The 20,915-nt window shown below is 41.2% G+C and overlaps 1 protein-coding gene across 1 annotated transcript in view; it reads left to right on the forward strand.

The window, feature by feature from the left end:
• Positions 1-319: 319 nt before the first annotated feature.
• The window catches only part of meox1 (mesenchyme homeobox 1), a 128,357-nt gene continuing 107,761 nt past the window's right edge, over positions 320-20,915 (forward strand). The window contains exons 1-3 of the mRNA XM_034707103.1: positions 320-450; positions 702-805; positions 1,070-1,174. The gene's annotated coding sequence lies outside the window, so the exon portion shown is untranslated. The remainder of the gene's footprint in view (positions 451-701; positions 806-1,069; positions 1,175-20,915) is intronic.

The following is a 20,915-nucleotide window of genomic DNA, read 5'->3' on the forward strand; positions in this document are numbered from 1 at the left end:
ATTAAAATTAAATTAAAATTAAATTAAAATTAAATTAAAATTAAATTAAATATGTACAAAAGCACTGGGAATAAAGGTGATACAAGGATGTTAAAGTGGTAAAGTTATTGCACAGAGTACAGGTTATTGTTCAGTGATCAGAGGGAGGAGTTGTACAGGTGTTTAAATTAAATTATATAATATTATCATCATTATAATCATATATAATGTAAAGTTCTGATTCATAACACAGGGGAATAGCCATGTTAAAAATAATAAATACAGATATTGTGCTTTTATTTTTTAATTCCTCTCTCTGAGGTTTCTCAGTGAAATCACGGTTAGTGGCAGAGAAGGGAAAAACAAAGATGGCGGACATCTGACGCAGAAAGCTATTAGTGAGCCGGATATCTTCAAAGTAGTCAACACAGAGGATAAAGGACACTTTTACCCCTTATTACATCTCTAAATGTAACTGAGCTTAATTTTAAAGTCGGGCTATCAAGCTTGTTAACTGCTAAACTAACTTCTCTTAGATAAGGATGCTAACTGCAGAGCAAAGCTAGGTAAAGTAACGGTTGGTTTAAGCTAGCGCTGACATCTGCGTGACGTGCCTGTCAGCCTCTTGCGTGAACCACGGACGAGTTTGAGACCGGAAGTGACGTGTATACACATGTGGAAACGATGCTAACACCTGTTTTTGGACTTTTAATACCCTGAAGAGGAGCTTTAGGTCGTCTGTGAGGAATATTTCTCCTGGAAATAATATTCTAAATGATGAGGATATTTGCTATTTCGTCCAGGAGTGAAGGAATGGCAGAAAACAGTGAGTTGAACATTTCATTTTGTGACTGTGTCTAAGTGAGTGTGTGTGTACATGTAGTATTTAGGAGCATCAGTGAAATATTTAGTGTATAATTAGACTATTTATTACTTCATTTGAGTATTAACATGTCACTTTATACCTCTACTCTGCTGCATTTCAGATATAACTGTTTTTTATTAACTTAATATTATTCATAGTATGTTTTTTATTATTATTCTAATTTTTAAGTTATATTTTTGTGCTTTTACACCTTTATTAATAGAGAAGAGGACAGTGGATCGTATAGGAAACCAGGAGAGAGTGGGGGACTGACATGCAAGGAGGAGGGCTGCAGGCTGGAATCGAACCCAGGCTCTATGGACATTCATAGTAAGTGCCTCTCCTCCTGTACATGATAACTGATGCATTTAAGACACTTTATTTGTGCTAAAACAACATATCATTGCCCCAGCCTCTGCAGCTATTTATGTCTGACTGTTTCTAGAATTTTTTTGGGTTGTGACTGATTAGGGTTGCAAAGGGGTGGAAAATTTCCGGTATATTTCCATGGGAAGTTAAGCTGGGGAATTTTGGAAATATTCCAAATTGGAAATTATGGGAATTTATGGGAATTGAATGGAAAAGTATCATATCCACGCATAAATATTTGTTTTGTTCTAAGCAGACATCCATCCAAAATAATACAATTAAAACAGATTTATTTGTAAGTAGAACTTTATTAAGTGTTAAATATTTTATTGAACAATCAATTTTTTCATTGAAGAACAAAAACATGAATGTTGGGTTAAATATTACTCATCCCCCAGACTCAACCCATTCAAAAATTAACAAAAATGCAATCCCAAAAAAGTCCCATTCAAAATGTTAAATTAAAAGAGCCGCTCTCCCTCCAAACAAGTACCATTCAAAATGTTAAATTAAAAGAGCCGCTCTCCCTCCAAACAAGTACCATTCAAAATGTTAAATTAAAAGAGCCGCTCTCCCTCCAAACAAGTACCATTCAAAATGTTAAATTAAAAGAGCCGCTCTCCCTCCAAACAAGTACCATTCAAAATGTTAAATTAAAAGAGCCCCTCTCCCTCCAACAAAGTCCCATTCAAAATGTTAAATTAAAAGAGCCCCTCTCCCTCCAACAAAGTCCCATTCAAAATGTTAAATTAAAAGAGCCCCTCTCCCTCCAACAAAGTCCCATTCAAAATGTTAAATAAAAAGTGCATGTAGGGGGCGTGGTCTCAATAGCCCTGCAGTAAGCAGTGTGCTATGTGCATGTGATTGAGGAATAGCATATACATTCAACTGTACTTGAATGAAATCTGGTTGTTTTAGTCAGGATTATGCTAAAATATATTTTCCCCAACTATATTTAAGTTCCCTATTAAGAGCCAACCTTCAATTTTGTAAATTCCTGGTTTATTCCTGTTTATTCCCATAAATTCCCATAAATTCCCGTTAATTCCCGTTAATTCCCATGGAAAGTTTCCAACTTTGAAAATTCCTGGAATTTTGCAACCCTATGACTGATCAATTGAAAAATATGCAGTTCTGTATAAGGAGCTGTGTCCAGTTTCGTGCTATTTGCTTTCATTTAATGTAAAAACAAATGATAGAAATTTGTGTTGTTGCATTAGCAGCAGCTCCAGACTTGTAAATTACACCTTGATTTGTGGTTAGTCTCTCTTCCGTAAGGACCTCTGTCACTGTTATATGAAGATGATGTTTCAAATGTACATGAAGTGCACTGATAGTACCGCCTCTTGCTTCACCTCTATCCTCATCTGTCTTCCTATCTGGGTTGTGGGTGACATTTGGAGCCATGTGGTTGGTTACGTAGTGGTATGAGGGTGGATTGATTTCTTAACTCAATGCTTATCCATCTTGGAACATCAGCACCTTCATTTCAAATTCCCATTAGCATATCACAAGTTATCATATTGGGCCCTATTTAAAAGGCACGATCTAAAGCACATGGCACAAAGTGTATTGGGGTGTCTGATCGTAAGTAGTGCACAATCGTGGCGCTAAGTGAGGTGCAATGAGGTAAGTCACTTGAATATTCACTGGTGTGTTTTAAGCATAACATGAATCAAACCAGTATTAGGGCTTGGCAATCCAAAATGCTATTCATAATAAATAATCACTGGCATCTATTTGATGATTATTCGTAATCGCGCCCTGGATGAGGTGCTGCTAGTGGCGGGCACTGTCAGCATCTGTCTAGACCTTTATCTTTATGTCTGTGTTTCTGTGACGCAGTGTGTGTTTTCATTTTACAGCCATGCTCAGTCACTTTTCTCAGTTTCTGAATCTCACGCCACTACACACATATTTCCAGCGATTGTAGCTCATGTTTTTTCTTCTTCTTTTGCTATTTAAAGCAGTTATCATTCTTCTTCTCCTGTTATTTAATGCGGTTAGCAAACAGCTTAAAGACGCTCTGAAGCCACTGTCTGGTGGGAATACATATTACAACCAGGCACCAGTAAAAACTATGAAAAGTTGTACTTTAAAAGTGAGATAATATTCACATTAAAGGGGACATATCACGCTTTTTTCATCAATATATATTGGTCTAAGAGGTCCCCAAAACATGTCTTTGCAGTTTATGCTCAAAAAAACACTTTGAAATCAGATTTTGGTCTGCCTGAAAAGTCCTCTTCTTCATTCCTCATCAGAACACTCTGTTTTCCCTCTGACCACGCCCCTTCAGGAAGTGGATGTGCCTCGGCTCTCCAGCACGTTGATCTAATGTTTACATGTTGGCTGAATATACACAGCTGCTCAGAGATCGCGTTACTTCAACCCTCTGAATCTGATCCAGAATCTGATCCTGACGGAGAGGCGCCTGTAGCAGGACCTTTCTGAAGGATTGGTCACAGATTTAGTGTTTCTTGTTGTTTTATTTATCAGTATGTCGACGTGTGTCTTGGTACACAGCTACGAACATGTAGCTATGTGGCTATGCTAAGTAGCGCTAGCACTTATCCATGATAAATAAAAATCATCCACTAGATCTTCAAATCTGCAGACGTGGGGAGTAAAACCGACCTCTGCCAGAAAGGCAGCAGGACCTTTTATGAAGGATTGGTCACAGATTTAGTGTTTCTTGTTGTTTTATTTGTCAGTATGTCGACGTGTGTCTTGGTACACAGCTACAGCTACAGCTATGAACATATAGCTATGTGGCTATGCTAATTAGCGCTAGCACTTATCCATGACAAATAAAAATCATACACTAGATCTTCAAATCTGCAGACGTGGGGAGTAAAACCGACCTTTGTGTTTATTAAGACAGCCTACAACTAGCATGCCTCCCTCCTAAGCTCCTTGTTAGCACACATTTGTGCAGGGAATGAAAAATGGGGGAGGGATTCAGTATTATTTTATACAGTCTATAGGCTGAACAAGCTCCGAGCTCTGACTCCGTGACAGACCGGATATTGTTGTTACGTAACAAAAACACGGAAGTCTGAAACGGCTCGTTTCACACACATTTACAGAAAGGTGGAGAAATCAGAACAGGGGCAGAATGGATTTTTTTCATTCTCGGGGGGTTTGTAGACAGGGACACATATTTCAGGTAAAGAACCATTAAAAAGACAATTTTGCATGATATGTCACCTTTAACTCTTTGATTTTTAATAAGTGAACGAATATTCGACCATTCAGAAATCAGGTCTCATCCCTAACCAGTGTGTCTACTCTGGTTCCCTTTAAGAGTCAGGTGCGCCTGAAGGAGTATTCCTATTTCCACAGTGGATCTCAGACTTTCTATTTAAATGGTCTTAACTTCCCTCCTCTTAAAAAAACAAACACTCGAAGGTCACTATGTGAGTTATGTGACTGCATGAATCTGTTTTCCTCTAAGTGAGAGATAAGAGCACATAATGCCAGTGAGGGGACACACATGGCAGCAAATGTGTTCCATCTCTGCGAGCTTTAGTCCGAGGTAACTTTATATTTCTGAGGATTTTTGCGGTGATTTGACTGATTGAGGAGACGAGACTACAGAGTCATAACAGAGGAGCTCATTTTGTTCTACTTAATGCAGACTTTCTCTTGGCTGTGATTGCAAATTTAATTCTCACCCAATCAGGCCACATTCACCGTTGATGTGCTGGAAAATACTGATGCACACTTTCAGGCCCGTGCCAGGCGTGGCAGACATGTGGCTCTGTGGTAGTGAAAGCAGTTATGTTTCCCAAGACGTATTTCAGTTTAATGATGCAAGGAAAACGAGGGCTTTCCCTGGAGCTTACTTTTTGACTATTCCTATTTTTCAAGCAATTTCACCTGTCGACAGCCGGCCTCAGATGGCAAAATGATGGTGTGTTGAAGCATGACATTGATGTCTTTAAGGGTTTTTTAGACTTTGTTGTGGAAAACTTGGAAAAACTGTCTTCAGGCTCAACTGAGGCATTGAAATACCTGTACGTGGGAGCGCTGTCACTGAGCAGTTTTTAGTGCTTTGGCACCGAGATGACAAGCCAGCAAATCTGGCAACTTTTGTGCTTCTTTAGCAGTTTTCATCATCCACTTTCTTGGTGGTCTTAACCTACAAAGTCAATGCATTCAGCCATCTAAGTGCTTAAAGAAGGACCTGGCAGGCAGAGAAACCTAGCAAAGTGGCTTTTCATGCAGAGAAAGAGGAGTGTGTGGCACATTGCAAGAGTGTGTGTGTGGTGGAGGGGAGTGTGGGAGCCGGCAGCTCTCTGCCATGAATTTAAACAGCTCACCGAGGACGGAGCACTGGCAGCCGAACGTACATCTGAGGTGACGCTTCATATAAAAAGGCAACGGGCGTTTAATCTGCTTCTCCTTGAAAAAAAGAAGCAGCTCCTTCTTTCGCCAAGTTTCCTCCCCCCCCCCCCCCCCCCCCCAAAAAAAACCAACGACATTCTCCAAGAACGCAGATGGGGGCTGAATAATTCATGGCAACACAGGCAAAGTGTCCTCATGCTGCAGTTCTATAAAAATAATCCCATAACATCATCACACTCACCCCGTAGCTCGCGGCGCTCAAACAAGGCAGCTGGGAGAGGTTGACTGGCCTTAAAGCCTCATGACTCAGACTTCATTCTGCAGGGCCTCCTCTGTGCTTTGTGCAGAAAAAAACTTTTGCAAGAAACAGGGAGGCATTTTTTTAACACAAGAAAAACAAATCTTGGATTATTTTGACAGGTCAGAAATGTAGCAGTCAGACCACATTTATGAGAATGCTTCACATAAAACAGGAACGATGAAGTTAAAGCCGAGCTATAAATCCATTTCAGCCATTAACCTGAGTAAATGTTTTACGACGATGTTAAGAAATATAAATGGATTTTTACGTCTACTTTGGTATTACGTTGCAAAGCTGCCACAGCTTTACTGACCTTCTGTACTTCTTCGTAAAACGTCAACTTATCATGTGCTTACGATCGTAGTTTGTTCCCATAAAAGGCGCTCTCCTCTGCTGTGCATAAACTGCAAAAGAGGTGTGTGAATATACAAAGGAGGGCAGCCTGACATCCCAAATGATAGGGTGCCATCGATAGTTGCATCATTTCAAAGGAATAGCTCAATACTTAGGTTTTCCTGTGCACAAGTGAGTGATGAAGAGAGATCTGTTTCTGTTTTGTTTTTCACTGACTGAGCCCTTTTGGCTCAATGACAAATACATTTCATAGATTTAGTTAAATCTGTGATCTAGGACAATTTTTAAAAATGAAAATCAACATTTTCTTTCTAGCTTCCTCTGCCGCTTTCCTCGGGCTCCCGAAGTTCGACTCAACTCGACTTGACTCATTCTTATTGTTAAAGCACCTTTCATACATTTAAGCAGCCCAAAAAGCTTCACAGAAGAACAGAGACACAAAACAACAGTGGAAAGGAAAGTGATTAAAAATACTTCAAAATAAAATCATGACAATCAAATTAATAAAATAAAATCAGAGAAGTATCAGAAAAATTAACTAAAATTGTTATAATAAAATCCAAATAAAATTAGAGAAGTATCAGAAAAATAAATTTAAATCAAATCATTATAATAAAATCAATAAAATCAAATCATTATAATAAAATCAATAAAATCAAATCATTATAATAAAATCAATAAAATCAAATCATTATAATAAAATCAATAAAATCAAATCATTATAATAAAATCAATAAAATAAAATCATTATAATAAAATCATTATAATAAATCAATAAAATAAAATCATTATAATAAAATCAATAAAATAAAATCATTATAATAAAATCAATAAAATAAAATCAATAAAATAAAATCATTATAATAAAATCAATAAAATCAAATCATTATAATAAAATCAATAAAATAAAATCATTATAATAAAATCAATAAAATCAAATCATTATAATAAAATCATTATAATAAATCAATAAAATCAAATCAGAAAAGTATCAGAAAATATAAAGTAGTAATAAAGTAGAATAAAATAAAATTAGATACATACCAGAAAAAAAAAATAACTTAAAAATATAATATGATATAATATTATAAGATAGAAAAAAATAAAAATGATGCTAGAACAATGGTCATAATGGTAATAATGCACCCAGGCCTATAAGGAAATGACTCCAAGTTAAAAGCCATTTTAAAGAGGTAAGTCTTGAGTTTACTTTTAAAAACACCCAGAGACATTTCTGTTTCAATATCCAGAACAGAAAGCTCTCTGGCTGGCACTTGTGAGGGACACATGAGGAACATTTAAAAGTTCACACCCTCCCCTCAAGTTGACTTTTTAGACTCACACACAACAACAACAACAACATGGCTGCCAGCGTTACTGAAGAGTTTGTTTCCCCGAAAAGACAGAGTCTCATCAGTCGTTTGGAACTGGTTCAGTTTTACAGCGTCAGACGTTGAACAAACCACAGTCTGCTGCAGGGTTTGTTTAGAGGCTGTTGTAACTGAAGGCAGCAGCTCGACTGATTTATTGCAGCCAAGTGAGAGAAATGTCTCAGTGCGAGATGCTAAAGGCTGCTACAGCCCACAAACACCTGCTAAAAACAGCCAACATTAATGGAATCATTTCCCCCTGGCAGATATTACTGATGCAGTCGTTCTGCATATCGCTAAAGATATGGTGTCCATATATACAGTGGAAAGCCACAACCTTAAAACTGTTCACCCTAGTGTTGTGCTACTCAGCTGGTAGTATTTTGCTGATGTTGCACTGTTTCATCTGTACAAGCATACACGTGAAGAGATCACTAGAGAGCTGGAGGGGATGTGGTTTTATTCCCCTACAACGGACATGTGGTCCAGTCCAACCATGCAGCCTTACATGAGTTTGATGGAGCATTTTATCAGCGATTAGGCTCTGTGAAGTCTCTCCCTCCAAACTACTTACTTCCCTGATGACCACAAAGGTCAGCAGATCTTGTTTTCAAACTTTCTTTGTTATTCAAAGTTTTCGAAGAAGGGAAATCATTGGTGAAAATCATGAATCCAGTTTGGTGTGGAAGATATTTAAGATTTTCTTTTTAGGCCATATTACCCACCCCTGATGTAGACCGATGCAACACTTCCACAGAACTGCATCTCAGCAGCAACAATGTGTATATTTTTGTCCTTGATGTTAATAAGAAATACAAATTGAATGGTCAAGTTGTTGGTTTAAAAAAAAAAACATGGAACATTAATTTATAAGTGTGTTAAGTGTCAGTGTCTGACAAGGGCAGGTGATAAGATAAGATATTACTTTATTGATCCCGGGGGGAAATTCGGTTGTTGCAGCAACCCAGACATAAGTACAATCAAGAATAAGTTTCAATTAGTAAAACAAAAGAATTAAAGATAAAAATACATATATACAAATAGAATACAAATTTAGATATATACACAAATTCTACAAATCTTATCAGATCTGTAATGACCCAAACCTTCTTCTTGCAAAAGACATGCAAAAGTCTAACGGCCAAATTCTACCAGATCAGTGTCCGGTCCATCTCCGATCCCTAATGGCACCGGATCTGATAGGTTTCTATTCTAGTCAGTGTGTTAACTTCCACTGGATCCACTCCGTTGCGTTCCGACTATGTATCAGCACAAGACTTCTAATTTCACTGGATGCCCTAGCACGACGCATCAATCTCAACAGAGCAGATGGAGCGGGACAGGAAGTCAGGTTTCACCAAAACAAAATGAAAACATCCGGTTAATTTTCAGAATAAAACACTCTGTGTTATCACCAGATCGTATTTCACTTAACTGCAACAACAAACCGTCATGATGAGCGGAGCCAGGCCTGGCGTCAACAGGTCAGAGGTTTTCAGAGGACCATGAAGACAACATGGATGAGGAGAGGAGGAGGAGGAGGATCCTTGATTCAGTAATTACCGCGGGAAAACCTCGGTCACATGACTCCGGCTGTCTGGCGGTCCTGCTGCGTGCTTGCTATGCAGGACATTTCTTCTCATGAAGATCACTCAAGCAATTACAAATCGTCTGACACTGTAGTTATTAGTCAGAGTAGTGCTTTGACATGAGTGTCAATAACAGCAATGCCAAACTTTCTCATGTTTACCATCTTAGCTCAGGGCTTTAGCATGCTAATGTTTGTGATCGGTCTCAAACACAAACCACAGCTGGGGCTAATGTTATTGTGGTTAGTTTTTGCTAACAGATATGTGCTCATAAACTTGTGTGTTGGACATATTGATGTTGACGTAATGATGGCGCTAGATGAGGAGTCAGAAGAGCAACAAAAATCAGCCCGCCTCAGCTGGAGATGAATATCCGCCACATATCTTGGCACTTTATTCCACGACTGTCAAGATGCTTCAACCAGAAATAACAAATAATAAAGTTTCAAATTTATTGCCTGGGAACCGTGGATATTTGTCAAATCTCGGGGGCGATCCATCCAGTAGTCGTGGAGATATTTCAACCTTACACAAAGTGATGGATCAACAGATGAGATGCCTAAATCCACTACACTGAAACGTTGGAGCCAAACTGTGTGAGTACAAGGAGAGCAGAAAGATAAACTGTACATGTCGACAGAGAGGAGATGGACTGTGTGTTTCCTGATTTGAATGTGCCTGAACGCCGCTTCCAAAGGGGGGGCAGCCTACTTATTTTGGCCCTTATTGTTCGTCTTGGCTGAATCACCATCCACGCTCATCCACCCTTTCCTTTCATGTGCTTCCAAAGTCAAGTTGAACAGTTTCATTAGAGCAGCACTTTGCCCTCCTGGGAGACAGATAGGGAGAGGGCTGACAGAGACGAACAAGGCAGGAACTGACGATGGAAGAGGAGAAAAGAGGAGGTGAACACTGAATTGGGTTCGATATTTCACCTATCTTGACAGCTTTTTTGTGTTAACTGCTGTGAGTACAGTCGACTTGGCTTTGAGGTTTCTTCTCTCACCTACTTTCTTTGAAAGAGCGCACGGAGAGGTGGAACAATGACAAACTGACACCTCGTGGCTCTTTGCCAAATGCCCCCCCCCCCCCCAGGACCGATGTGATCCCCCCCCCCCCACTGAGGATATTAACAGTGACCTTTCATGTTCATAATGTGACCCGTGGACAACCTCTCTGCTCTGTCTGCTGTATTTGCTCAGTTCCCCCAGTGGTTATGATAACATGAGCCCCTAATAGACATTTACATAGTGATAATGTTACAGGAAACAATTCTCCTTTGACCGAGTGTAATCCAAAACATTGAATCGCAGCTAATCTTATTTATTAGTGCTTCATGCACCGTGGAAATACTGTTTTATGCTCATGAATCTGCTCAAACGAAGCATGGAGCATGAAATTTTATTTAAGGAAGCAGGCCCAAATGTTGTTCCTTTTTTTACAAACCCAATCTACTCAGGTCTGCAGATATTATCATGCCGATTTGAGTCCATCGCTGATAAAATTACCTAATCAATTGCACAAATTCCTGAATTTACCTCTACAGCTGTTGCAATCCTTTATTTTAGTAATGGAGTATTCTATATATTATTCTGGTGATTAAAGCTAGGGTTGGTAGCCACGGAAAACCAGCATGAATTTGAATGTAGCATTTCCTCAGGACTCCGTCTAACCCCTCCACCCCTCTCCCCTTGGAGCTCCTCCAAAACGACGCCCCCGCTCACATGCACGAGAGCCGCTGATTCGCGACCATATGATCGTGACCATAGACTGTAAACAAAAATGGACAGCGTTGCTCCGCCTCTTCCCGTTGTAGTTCTGAAGCCAAAAAATCCCTCTCCTGGGCGCAGCCATTGTGCAGCCAGAGCCTGTGAAGCCTTTGTAATAAGCTCCGCCCTACAGCGTGACATCACAAGACGCTGTGTGCCCTTTGAAGTTTCGTTCTACGGCGGCTGTGAATCAAAGGAAACAGGAAGTAAAACCCCGTTTTTTAAAACTCTAATAACTAACGAAGAAGAAACTTTTCAGAAAAAAGAGGCCTTGGACACAAAACAGTCAAATACTAACTATATAACCACAGCATACGGATGTGAGAAACATTCGTATGACGTGTATTTATTTTTTAAAGTTTGACTGCTCCCCCATTCAAATGAATGGGGAGACGGATTTTTTGACCTATACTGCAGCCAGCCACCAGGGGGCAGTCACACTGCTGAAAGCCTCACCACCAGGGCCGTATCCGGCACGCTTGATCGTGACTGATTCAAAACCGGTCCTGTTTTGCACTTCGTGTTACGGCTTGAGCAAAGGACTAGGACCCAAATGCAGAGTACAGGGAAAAAGTATTTAATAAGCAAAAACCAAGGTTCAACAAAAAGCGCCTTGCGGGTAAAAACAACTGAGAAAAAGTACAAAACTAGGAGTAACACAAAATCACCCAAAAGGGGAAAAAGGTTCTATCAAAAACTCACAAACAAAAAACTAGGAATCAATCCTCTGGAAACAACTCGAGATAAGTAAACAGAAAAGCGTGGCTTGAATCTCCTCAGGAGCAAGGCTACAACGGGACATGGAGCATGCGGCTAGAGGAATAATCTGGCACTGGAGGAGTGTTTGGTGGTGGCTTAAGAAGCCAGTGCTGATGAGCAGATCAGGGACAGGTGTGCCTGATGAGCCTCACTGCTGAGGAGACCGGCCCCGCCCCTACCCATGCAACCTGCAGGCAGAGAGAGAGAGGGTTAGGGCAAATCACACAACAAATCAGGACCATAACACTTCGTCAACTCATGTCTCACTCAGCGGTGAGAAAACACCAACACATTCTCATAGTGAAAGTTAAAAACACAAACAAACATGAAATGTACGCTTTGCAGGAGGCGGGCAGAACGGCAGGACGGAATTTGATTGGTTTAATAATTTGGCTCCTCATGGCAGGGATTGGTTGGTGTTTTTCCAGGTTTACTCCGGCTGTAGATGGCAGCTTTTTTTTCCACTCTTTTTTAAGAACACATTAAATATTGATCGCCATCGTGACATAAAGATCATTTTAACCAGTATAACAAAAAGTGTATCTAAATCTGACCACCAACCAACCCCAGCTTTAAGAGATTAGAATATTAAAACAGTAAGTTAAAACAAAAAGAAAATGTATGATAGGTATTGCTAGATACAGTAAATCAAATGTCTGTATTTAATCTGCAAATAGTGCAAAAATAAATGGGCTTTTTAGAGGAAAATGAAAGTGCTGAAAAATTTCACAGTAGAGCGTACACAAGAGCTTCTGTCAGAATCGTGTTAGCTAAATTAAGTGGCAGACCATCTGGAGAAAACTGGGGCCAAGCTGACCGGCATGTAACCCATACAACCCCTCTTCAAAAAAACTGAAATGTCCCTTTAGTCTGAAACACCAGTCCAATCTGTGGGCAGGATTTAATGCAGATTGACTGGATTTTTTTGGCTGAGGTGCTGCAGCGTTAACAAAGTGCTGCTTTCCTGCTATGCTAATTCTATTTTGCAAGAAGACACACCGCACTGTGTTTTAGATTCAGCTTGGACATTCTCTGTCATGTCCAGTTCATTTTGACTCTTTATTTAGTCCTCTGACTTTGTAGACAAATGCATTGTGCCATGGAAACATTCACCCGTGCAAACCACAGTGCACTGAGTCATTTTATTAATCGTTCCAGCTCTTTTGACCTCTCTAAAATCTTCCTTTGTGTTGGTCTTGAGAATCATGCATCATTTCGGCTCTAACTTTGTCTTGACACTGCATTTATCATCCTAAAAAACAGGCCGTGCAGTTCCACATCTCCATAAAAAGCACCCTCCGTTTATGATTATTCCTCCAGACAGACATTACTCTGAGCATCACTCTGAAACTATTGATTAAAAAGACTTCCAAAGCTCCTCCGCTGCCAGTGTTTTCACAAACAGGCAGCGCCTGGTGTGAAAGAGTGGCTTTACGAGCACATAAAAGTGGATTCAGTTACAGCACGCTGGCTTGTGGTCAAAATCTCTTAAATGGTTACAACAACAGTCGGGTTCTGTGGGTTTTTTAAAATCACCCCTTTCTTTTCCTTGAACCGGGGTCAAACTAAACCGTGGCACACTATGGTTGAACTTGAGTCTGTAAAAGGAGTGCGGCAGAGCGGTTGTGGTTAAACATGATATTTGCTATTTCATTACGGTAGTTTAGTAATGTAAACATGCGGGGAGAGGTCCTTACAACAGCTTAATAACCACCATGACCGTAATATTTAGTCATACTTAAAGTGGAATCTGCACGAAGTTAATGAAGAGCACATTTATGTTCAGAGCGGTAATTATTGTTAGGAAAACAAGGACGCACTGGGGAGTAATGTTGTGGATCTGAACTGAAGAGTGATTGATCTAATGTCCTTTATTTCATTGAGGTACTGGGGCTCGTCCAGATTTCGCGTGCGTACAAACACACACACACACACCACCGCGGTAACATCCGTGTGTTTCATCCCCATGGGCCAGGGTGAGCCTCTTCCTCTTTGTTCTTTCCGAGTGCTTGATTAGAAACATCAAGCATCATTTCCTAATTGGCCTGTCCTAACCACTTTCATCTGGGGGAAGCAAGGCGAGCAGGTACAGCTGTAATCTAATAACCATGAATGTGCGGCCCGCTTCGACAGACACATGTAACAGAGGATCTTCAGCCTGTGACTCAGGCTTTTCCATGGAAGAATTGACTTATCATAGCCAGCATCAACCCTCCCTCTCCCTCTCTCCCTCCCTCCCTCCCTGCAGCTCTGCATGGCCTGAAGCAGATCTTCTGGTTTGTGTGGTGTCTGCTGCGAACACCTGCGTCATAAGTATGTGACGCTGATGTTCTTGTTTGGCCTGCTCTGAAAGCACATTTGGTAGATTGTTTATGTCCCACGTACGTATAAAGCTGCTCTAATAAATAATTCCACGTCAGAAATGGGTCACATAATGATAGGTCACGTAAAAGTTATACAGCCAGGAAGTTCAGTTTGATCCGTTGGTTTTTTCCTCACCACACTCAACCACCACATTTTAGCCCAGTTTGAGCCTTTTTTTTTTTAACTGGTGCAAATCTTCATGTGTTTTTTTTGCCAGGCAGCTCCAGTTCAGTCTGTTGGCTGCTCTTACTCTCACTGCTTTGGTCTTGGCTGGCAGTAAAGTCAACTACAGCAGGCCTCACCAAACCTCTTAGCCCTCAACCCCCAAAGTTCACTCTCAGCAGATGTGTGTCTAACATGAGTCTGGTCCTGCTGGAGGTTTCTTCCTGTTAAAGGAAGTTTGTCCTTGCCACTGTAACTTGCTAAATCCTGCAAAGTGCTCTTTTCCTCCTGTCCCATTAAAGTTACTAACCATAGACCTTTCTGGAGTCCCTGAGCTCCTTTGTCTCGTAGTTTCCTCTGGATCTCTGCCAAAGACTTCCTGCTGCTGTGGACGTGCCAGACTCCAACTGCTACAACTACTACTATCCGTCTCAACATTCAAATCTCCCTCTCTTTATCTCCCTCTATCCCTCTCTCCAACACGGTCTCAGCAGATGTGTGTCTAACATGAGTCTGGTCCTGCTGGAGGTTTCTGCCTGTTAAAGGAAGTTTGTCCTTGCCACTGTAACTTGCTAAATCCTGCAAAGTGCTCTGCTCATGGTGGATTAAGATGAGATCAGACTGAGTCCTGTCTGTAAGATGGGACTGGATCTTATCCTGTCTTGATGTTGAGTCTTTGTTAATAATAGAACATAGAGTACGGTCTAGACCTGATCTGTTTGGAAAGAGTCTTCAGATAAAGTTTGTTGTGATTTGGCGCTATATAAATAAAGATTGATTGATTGAACAGGCAAATCAAAAAAGGGACATTACAACAACAACAAGAAAGCAGCAGAATAATCAAAACACAAGTAATCTTTATATTTAGACTATTGCATCGATAGATTACACAATATGAAAGAGCAGACGCACAGGTACATCTGTGTGTGTGTATTTGTGTGGGTTTCATGGCTTAAGCATAACATGCCAAATTTAGCTGGTCTGCAGAAAATTAGTCTGCACATTCCACCAGTCCAGTTGCCTTACGGATCAAGCTTTGAATTATCATGACTTGGATGACTGAGAACCTTCACAGACATAGTCTGCACATGCACATCTGTGTTACCTGTGCTGTTGTAAATAAACCTGCAGTAACTGATGCTCTTGTTAATCTGTTGTAATCACCTCAGGGGTCATGTGGCACCAGAGAAAAGCAGAGTTGGCGACACATTTTCATTTGCATGGTTTCATTTAAAATTTTACCACTCTTTTTATTTTGTTGGGTGGAAGGCGTAATGCGATCCCCCTTCAGCATCTCACATCTCTCAGGGGCATGTCCGGTTCGTCTCTGATCTGTCACTGCTCTGGATCTGACAGGTTTCTATTCTAGTGAATGTGTTAACTTCCACTGGATCCGCTCCGTTGCGTTCCGACTCCATCTCTGATTCGACAGGTCAGAGCCCTCCGGATCAGATACACAAGACTTCTATTTTTGCCGGATGCCCGAGCACGACGCATCAATCTCAACAGAGCAGATGGAGCGGGACAGGAAGTCAGGTTTCACCAAAACAAAATGAAAACATCCGGTTAATTTTCAGAATAAAACACTCTGTGTTATCACCAGATCGGATTTCACTTAACTACAACAACAAACCGTCATGATGAGCGGAGCCAGGCCTGGAGTCAACAGGTCAGAGGTTTTCAGAGGACCAGAAAGACAACATGGATGAGGAGAGGAGGAGGAGGATCCTTGATTCAGTGATTACCGTGGGAAAACCTCGGTCACATGACTCCAGCTGTCCGGCGGTCCTGCTTCATGCTGCGTTCTGAAAACGCAAACCGGTGGGTGTTGATGGACGAGAGAGCACGGATCTGGTGGAAGTTGTGTGTGATATTTTAAAATCGAATGTCAGCTGGTTGCACACTTTCCCTTTCTTTAATTGTACAATAAAAATAAGAAAAAGAATCAAGAATTGCAACCTCTTTCTCAAATACTAAATGGATTACAACATCATTATCTACAAATACTGAGAAACTGCCCAGAAGAAATAGTTTTAAAATCCTTCCAGATTAATGACACGGACAAGCCAGCGCTGTATTTTCTACCGTCCTCTGCGGACTGCCTCGTATAAATGCTGCTTGGCTTTAGTATTTCTTGATGAACTCCAAACTTTCAGTTCAAACCCTCCTTTGGGACAAACAATAATGCTCACGCAAATAAATCAGGCTCCATTCGAATGCTGTGATAAATGAATGTAAACAAATGCGAGTCAGATGTGGAGGAATGCAGCGAGTTCATCATCAGCGAGGGCTCTAACCTCATCACTGCTGTAAAAAAAAAAAAGCTGCTGGCGGATAGCTGCTCTAAATGGACAGCGACTTTAGATTTGTCAAGAGTAAACCCTCAAAGTGATTGAGTCATCTCTCCTCGGGGCCGGGGCTTCATATGGCACACATGTTGTACGCTTACAGAGGGCCTCATGCATCCATCAAATGTGAGATCAGAGTGTGATTGTGCCTGTGTGTCAAGGTGTCTTTGTGTACCGTACATGTGTGAAACATACGCACCCATGTGAGGAAAGGGAATCAAGTGTCCCATGGGTATCAGGAGGAATGCACATGGTGCAGAAAAGGAGGGAAGGTGGGGATGTGTGCTTGTTGTTACCCCCCTCGTTGTGGTTTTAGATGAAGATAGCGAGGCCTGGGTAGAGTCTCACAGGTCTTATCGCGAGGCTCCATCTCTTGATTTTTGCAGCGCAGACATCCCCTGGGATGGTCTTACAACCTGGGAGAGCCCTGAGGTCAAGGCCGAAGCAATAAACCTTCCCTATCTATACCTCCCTCATACCCTTGTCCCAACATCCAGCATCCCTCCCTCCACACCCATCATCCCCTCACTCTCTAAATAAGGGCATGTTGAGTCTACCTCCACTTGGGAGCATAGAGGAGAACTTTTACTTACAAACCACCGGGGGGTTAAGTTGAGGGAATAGAAAGTTTTCTCTGCAACTGTTTTGATCTGATAAGCACAAATCTGGACTGGTTGTTTTTAGATGTGGGGTCTTGGCAGAGCATGAGAAGCCTTGTGGATTCTGCTGCTCTTGTGTCAATAAGAGAGATGTTTCCTAACTGCATGTGGTACAGACCTTTTTAGTTCAATCCTACTTCCAGTCGTCAAACACTCTTGTGCACATTTGATCATTTGTTGGCTAAATTCTTTCACATCTGGCTCCCTACTTATAATCTAATTATCTCAACTCATTGCCTGATGTCATTCCTACTGACAAAATGCTTTACGATATTATTTCCAAGGCGGTAGCTTGTTTTACAATTACATTAAAAAGGAGATAAATGCCCTGCACAAGCACCGAGGGACCAGTGTCCTCCAAAACCTTCCACTGACTGACAGTCCATCCTTGTATTCTGGTTTTTACAAGAACAGGTGAGCTGTGTGTGCAGAGCATAGACTGTATAACTAATGGACGTAGTATCTGTGATGTCACCCATCTGTTTTGAAGCCAATCGTTGGAGGGAGCCATATTGGAAATGCTGAACACAACCTAACATCTGTCGGGCTAGTGTGAGGTAAAGAGGCGGGCTTTGAGCCTCCTAGCCAACAGCTACAGTGTTCCTGTCAGTCAAGTCAGCTGTGCCTCTCATAATGGAAAACTCGTAATATATCAAAACTAGGGACGGGCATTTCAAGCCAGAATACTATTCGATAATCATTGGCATCTATTTGACGATTATTCGAATAATCACCCCCCCACACACACACACGCACTGACAGCGTCTGTCTCGATCTTTACGTCAGTGTTTCTGTGACACAGCGTGGCGTGTATATTCATATTTTACAGCCATGCTCAGTCTCTGTAAATACATGTGAAGTGGTGTGAGATTGAGAAATGGTAAAAATCGCTGCGACAGTCGCTAATTTTTTCTTCTTCTTTTGTCATTTGATGCAGTCAGCATTCTTCTTCCTCTGTTTGCTAATGCTGTTAGCAAACAGCTTTAAGACGCTCTATAACCATCGTCTGGCGGGAATACCGTATTACAACCAGGCACCGATAAAAACAATGAAAAATTGTACTTTTGAAGAGAACAAATATTTGAATATTCGAAAATCATTGCCCATCCCTAATCCAAACAGAAGCGTTATGGAAAAATTCACACCCCTTACAGTGTGTGCCGATCATCGTCTGTATAAAATATGGACGTAGTATCCGTGACGTCACCCATCTGTTTCTGAAGAGCTGTTTTGAAGCCAATCGGCAGCGGCAGCCATATTGTTCTGTCAAGGGAGTGTGACGTAAAGAGGCGGGCTTTGAGCCTCCTAGCCAACAGCTGCAGTGTTCCTGCAGGCAGCTGTGCCTCTCATTGGAAGACTGGTAATCTCAATATCTTCGAAATTGTCGCATTAGAAAAAAACTCACCCCCCTCACAGTGAGAGGACGTCGAGAAATGAGCTATTCAGACTACACTCATATTTTGTACCAGGCTGTAAACATGTTTATTAATGCTGTAAAGATCGTCTTTTACCCATTCATGTGTATGTGACTTCCGGTACTTCTGGAGCCAGCCTCAAGCGGATCCTCGATGAACTGCAGCTTTTAACACTTCCGCATTGACTCATATTTTTAGACCGGAGGTTGCCGCTTGGTGCCGATCGAGAAATTAGGTGTTCAGTGTACACTTGTTTTTGTACAAGGCTGTAAACATGTTTATTTCTGTTGTAAAGATCGGATATTTTTTGAATGGGTGTGTATGTGGTTTCCGGTACTTCTGGAGCCAGCCTCAAGTGGACACTTAAGGAACTGCAGTTTTTAACACTTCCACATTGGCTTCAATTCTCGCACCCGGAGGTTGCCGCTCGGTGCAGAGGGGTTGATGCTTATGACATAAAGCATTCAAAAAATCAAAACTATCTGAATCAACTTCACAACGAGCGCACAGTAATGGGTTGTTGACCCCACAAAATGAGTCCTTGTTTATACTCACTTTTTACATGTACCTTCTTGATAACTGTGCCCTTTTATCACAATCCAGACTCTTAACAATAGCGTGCATCAGTCCCAGTGTTGTGGACAGGAGCACAGAGAGTGTGTAGGAGAGAGCATGAAAGTGGCAGTACAAGGTTTGTTCCTTGAGACAGCTGATTGATGGATGGAGAGAAATATGAAAGAGCAAGAGAGGCAGATAAAGGTTGTGGCCACATTCTCCTAAAATTCTTAGGCCGCTGCTTCGTGCTGGCATGGCAACAAATAGGTGACTCACAAAGACTTGCACGGATGCACAGTTTTGCACACACACTCACTTATGGTTTTTAGCGAAAGCCATAGTGTGTTTAAATCCGTCACCATCATTTTGCAAACTTGTGCTTGGAGTTTCCATCGTTTACTACAGCTTCTGACATTTCTGAGTTGAAGTTTGTATCTCTGATCTTCTGCAGTAGAGCATTAGGGAGCCGGTGCAGATTCTCAGGCACAAAGGGCAGTGAGCAACAAAAGTGTCTTAACTATTTGTGGATGGCAATATTATGTTGATTAGAAATGATATCAATTTGAATATGGCTGGTATTATACTTGTGTGGCCTGCCCAGGTATCTTCTATGTGCAGTGGTGGACAAAGTACACGTCTTCATTACTTAAGTCAAAGTTTAGATCCTCCTGGTCAAACAATACTCCAATACAAGTGAAAGTTGTGGAGAAGAATTTCCCCAAGGGGACAATAAAGTCTAAAGTCTACTCAAGTAAATTTACTTTGTTACTGTCCACCACTGTCTATGTGTGGAAAACACTGGATACATATCTTGCACAAGACTGTATGACTATGTTTATGGATGCAAACATGTACAGGTGTGCCAAAAAAACATTTCTGATTAGAATATAAATATGATTATTTGCAGAACTAAACTTGTAGATTGGAATGCACCAATTACAGATAAAGATGCAAATGTTAAAGTTTCCAAAACAGCTGTTAAAGATGTAAAAACCTGTACCTAAATAGACCTTTTTGAATAATGAAGTATTCAAAATACATGTGCTGTACACATATAGATACACCGTATACACTCACGCTCTTTGGATTACAGTATACAGTCATTCAGCCTAAATATTTGGGGTGTCTGTCTCACAGGTCACTGGCTGTTTGATTTTACCTGCAGGGTTCACGTGTGCTGAGAATTACAGCGTTCTGACAGACGGAGACATCAGCTCTGTTTCTAAGGTGCTCGTGGTTAATAAAACCAAGCTGTGTTACAGACTCCACCGTCCCTCCCTTGTGCATGCCGGTATACACTCTGCATGTATACATCAGCTCAATGCACTGCTTTATGTTGGAATGATGCTAAGCCCTTTAGTACGGGGGGGCTTTATGTTGATTCTCTGTTGTTCTTGGACTTAATGGCAGAAAATGCAGTGAATGCAGGCCCAAATGAAAACCAGGGGCTATTGTCAGTGTGGATTACACGTCAGCCTTCTGCTTCACCTCTCCCACTGGTCGCAGAGAGCCAGTAAACTGCCCGGAGACCAAGGGCCCTTCCTAGAAATGCTGTTGAACCATCACAATCCTCCCAAAGTGTTTGCGTTCAAAGTATTACTGGTCAGCCCCCATCAATTACATTCTTGGCAGTCGCCGGCAGTGGAGCCAAATTTATTTAAGGGAGGTGCTCAAAGTTGAGATGCTTGTACAGGGCTTTGAGGAGGG

This window comes from Notolabrus celidotus, chromosome 18, assembly GCF_009762535.1.
Source record: "Notolabrus celidotus isolate fNotCel1 chromosome 18, fNotCel1.pri, whole genome shotgun sequence".
NCBI lineage: Eukaryota > Metazoa > Chordata > Actinopteri > Labriformes > Labridae > Notolabrus > Notolabrus celidotus.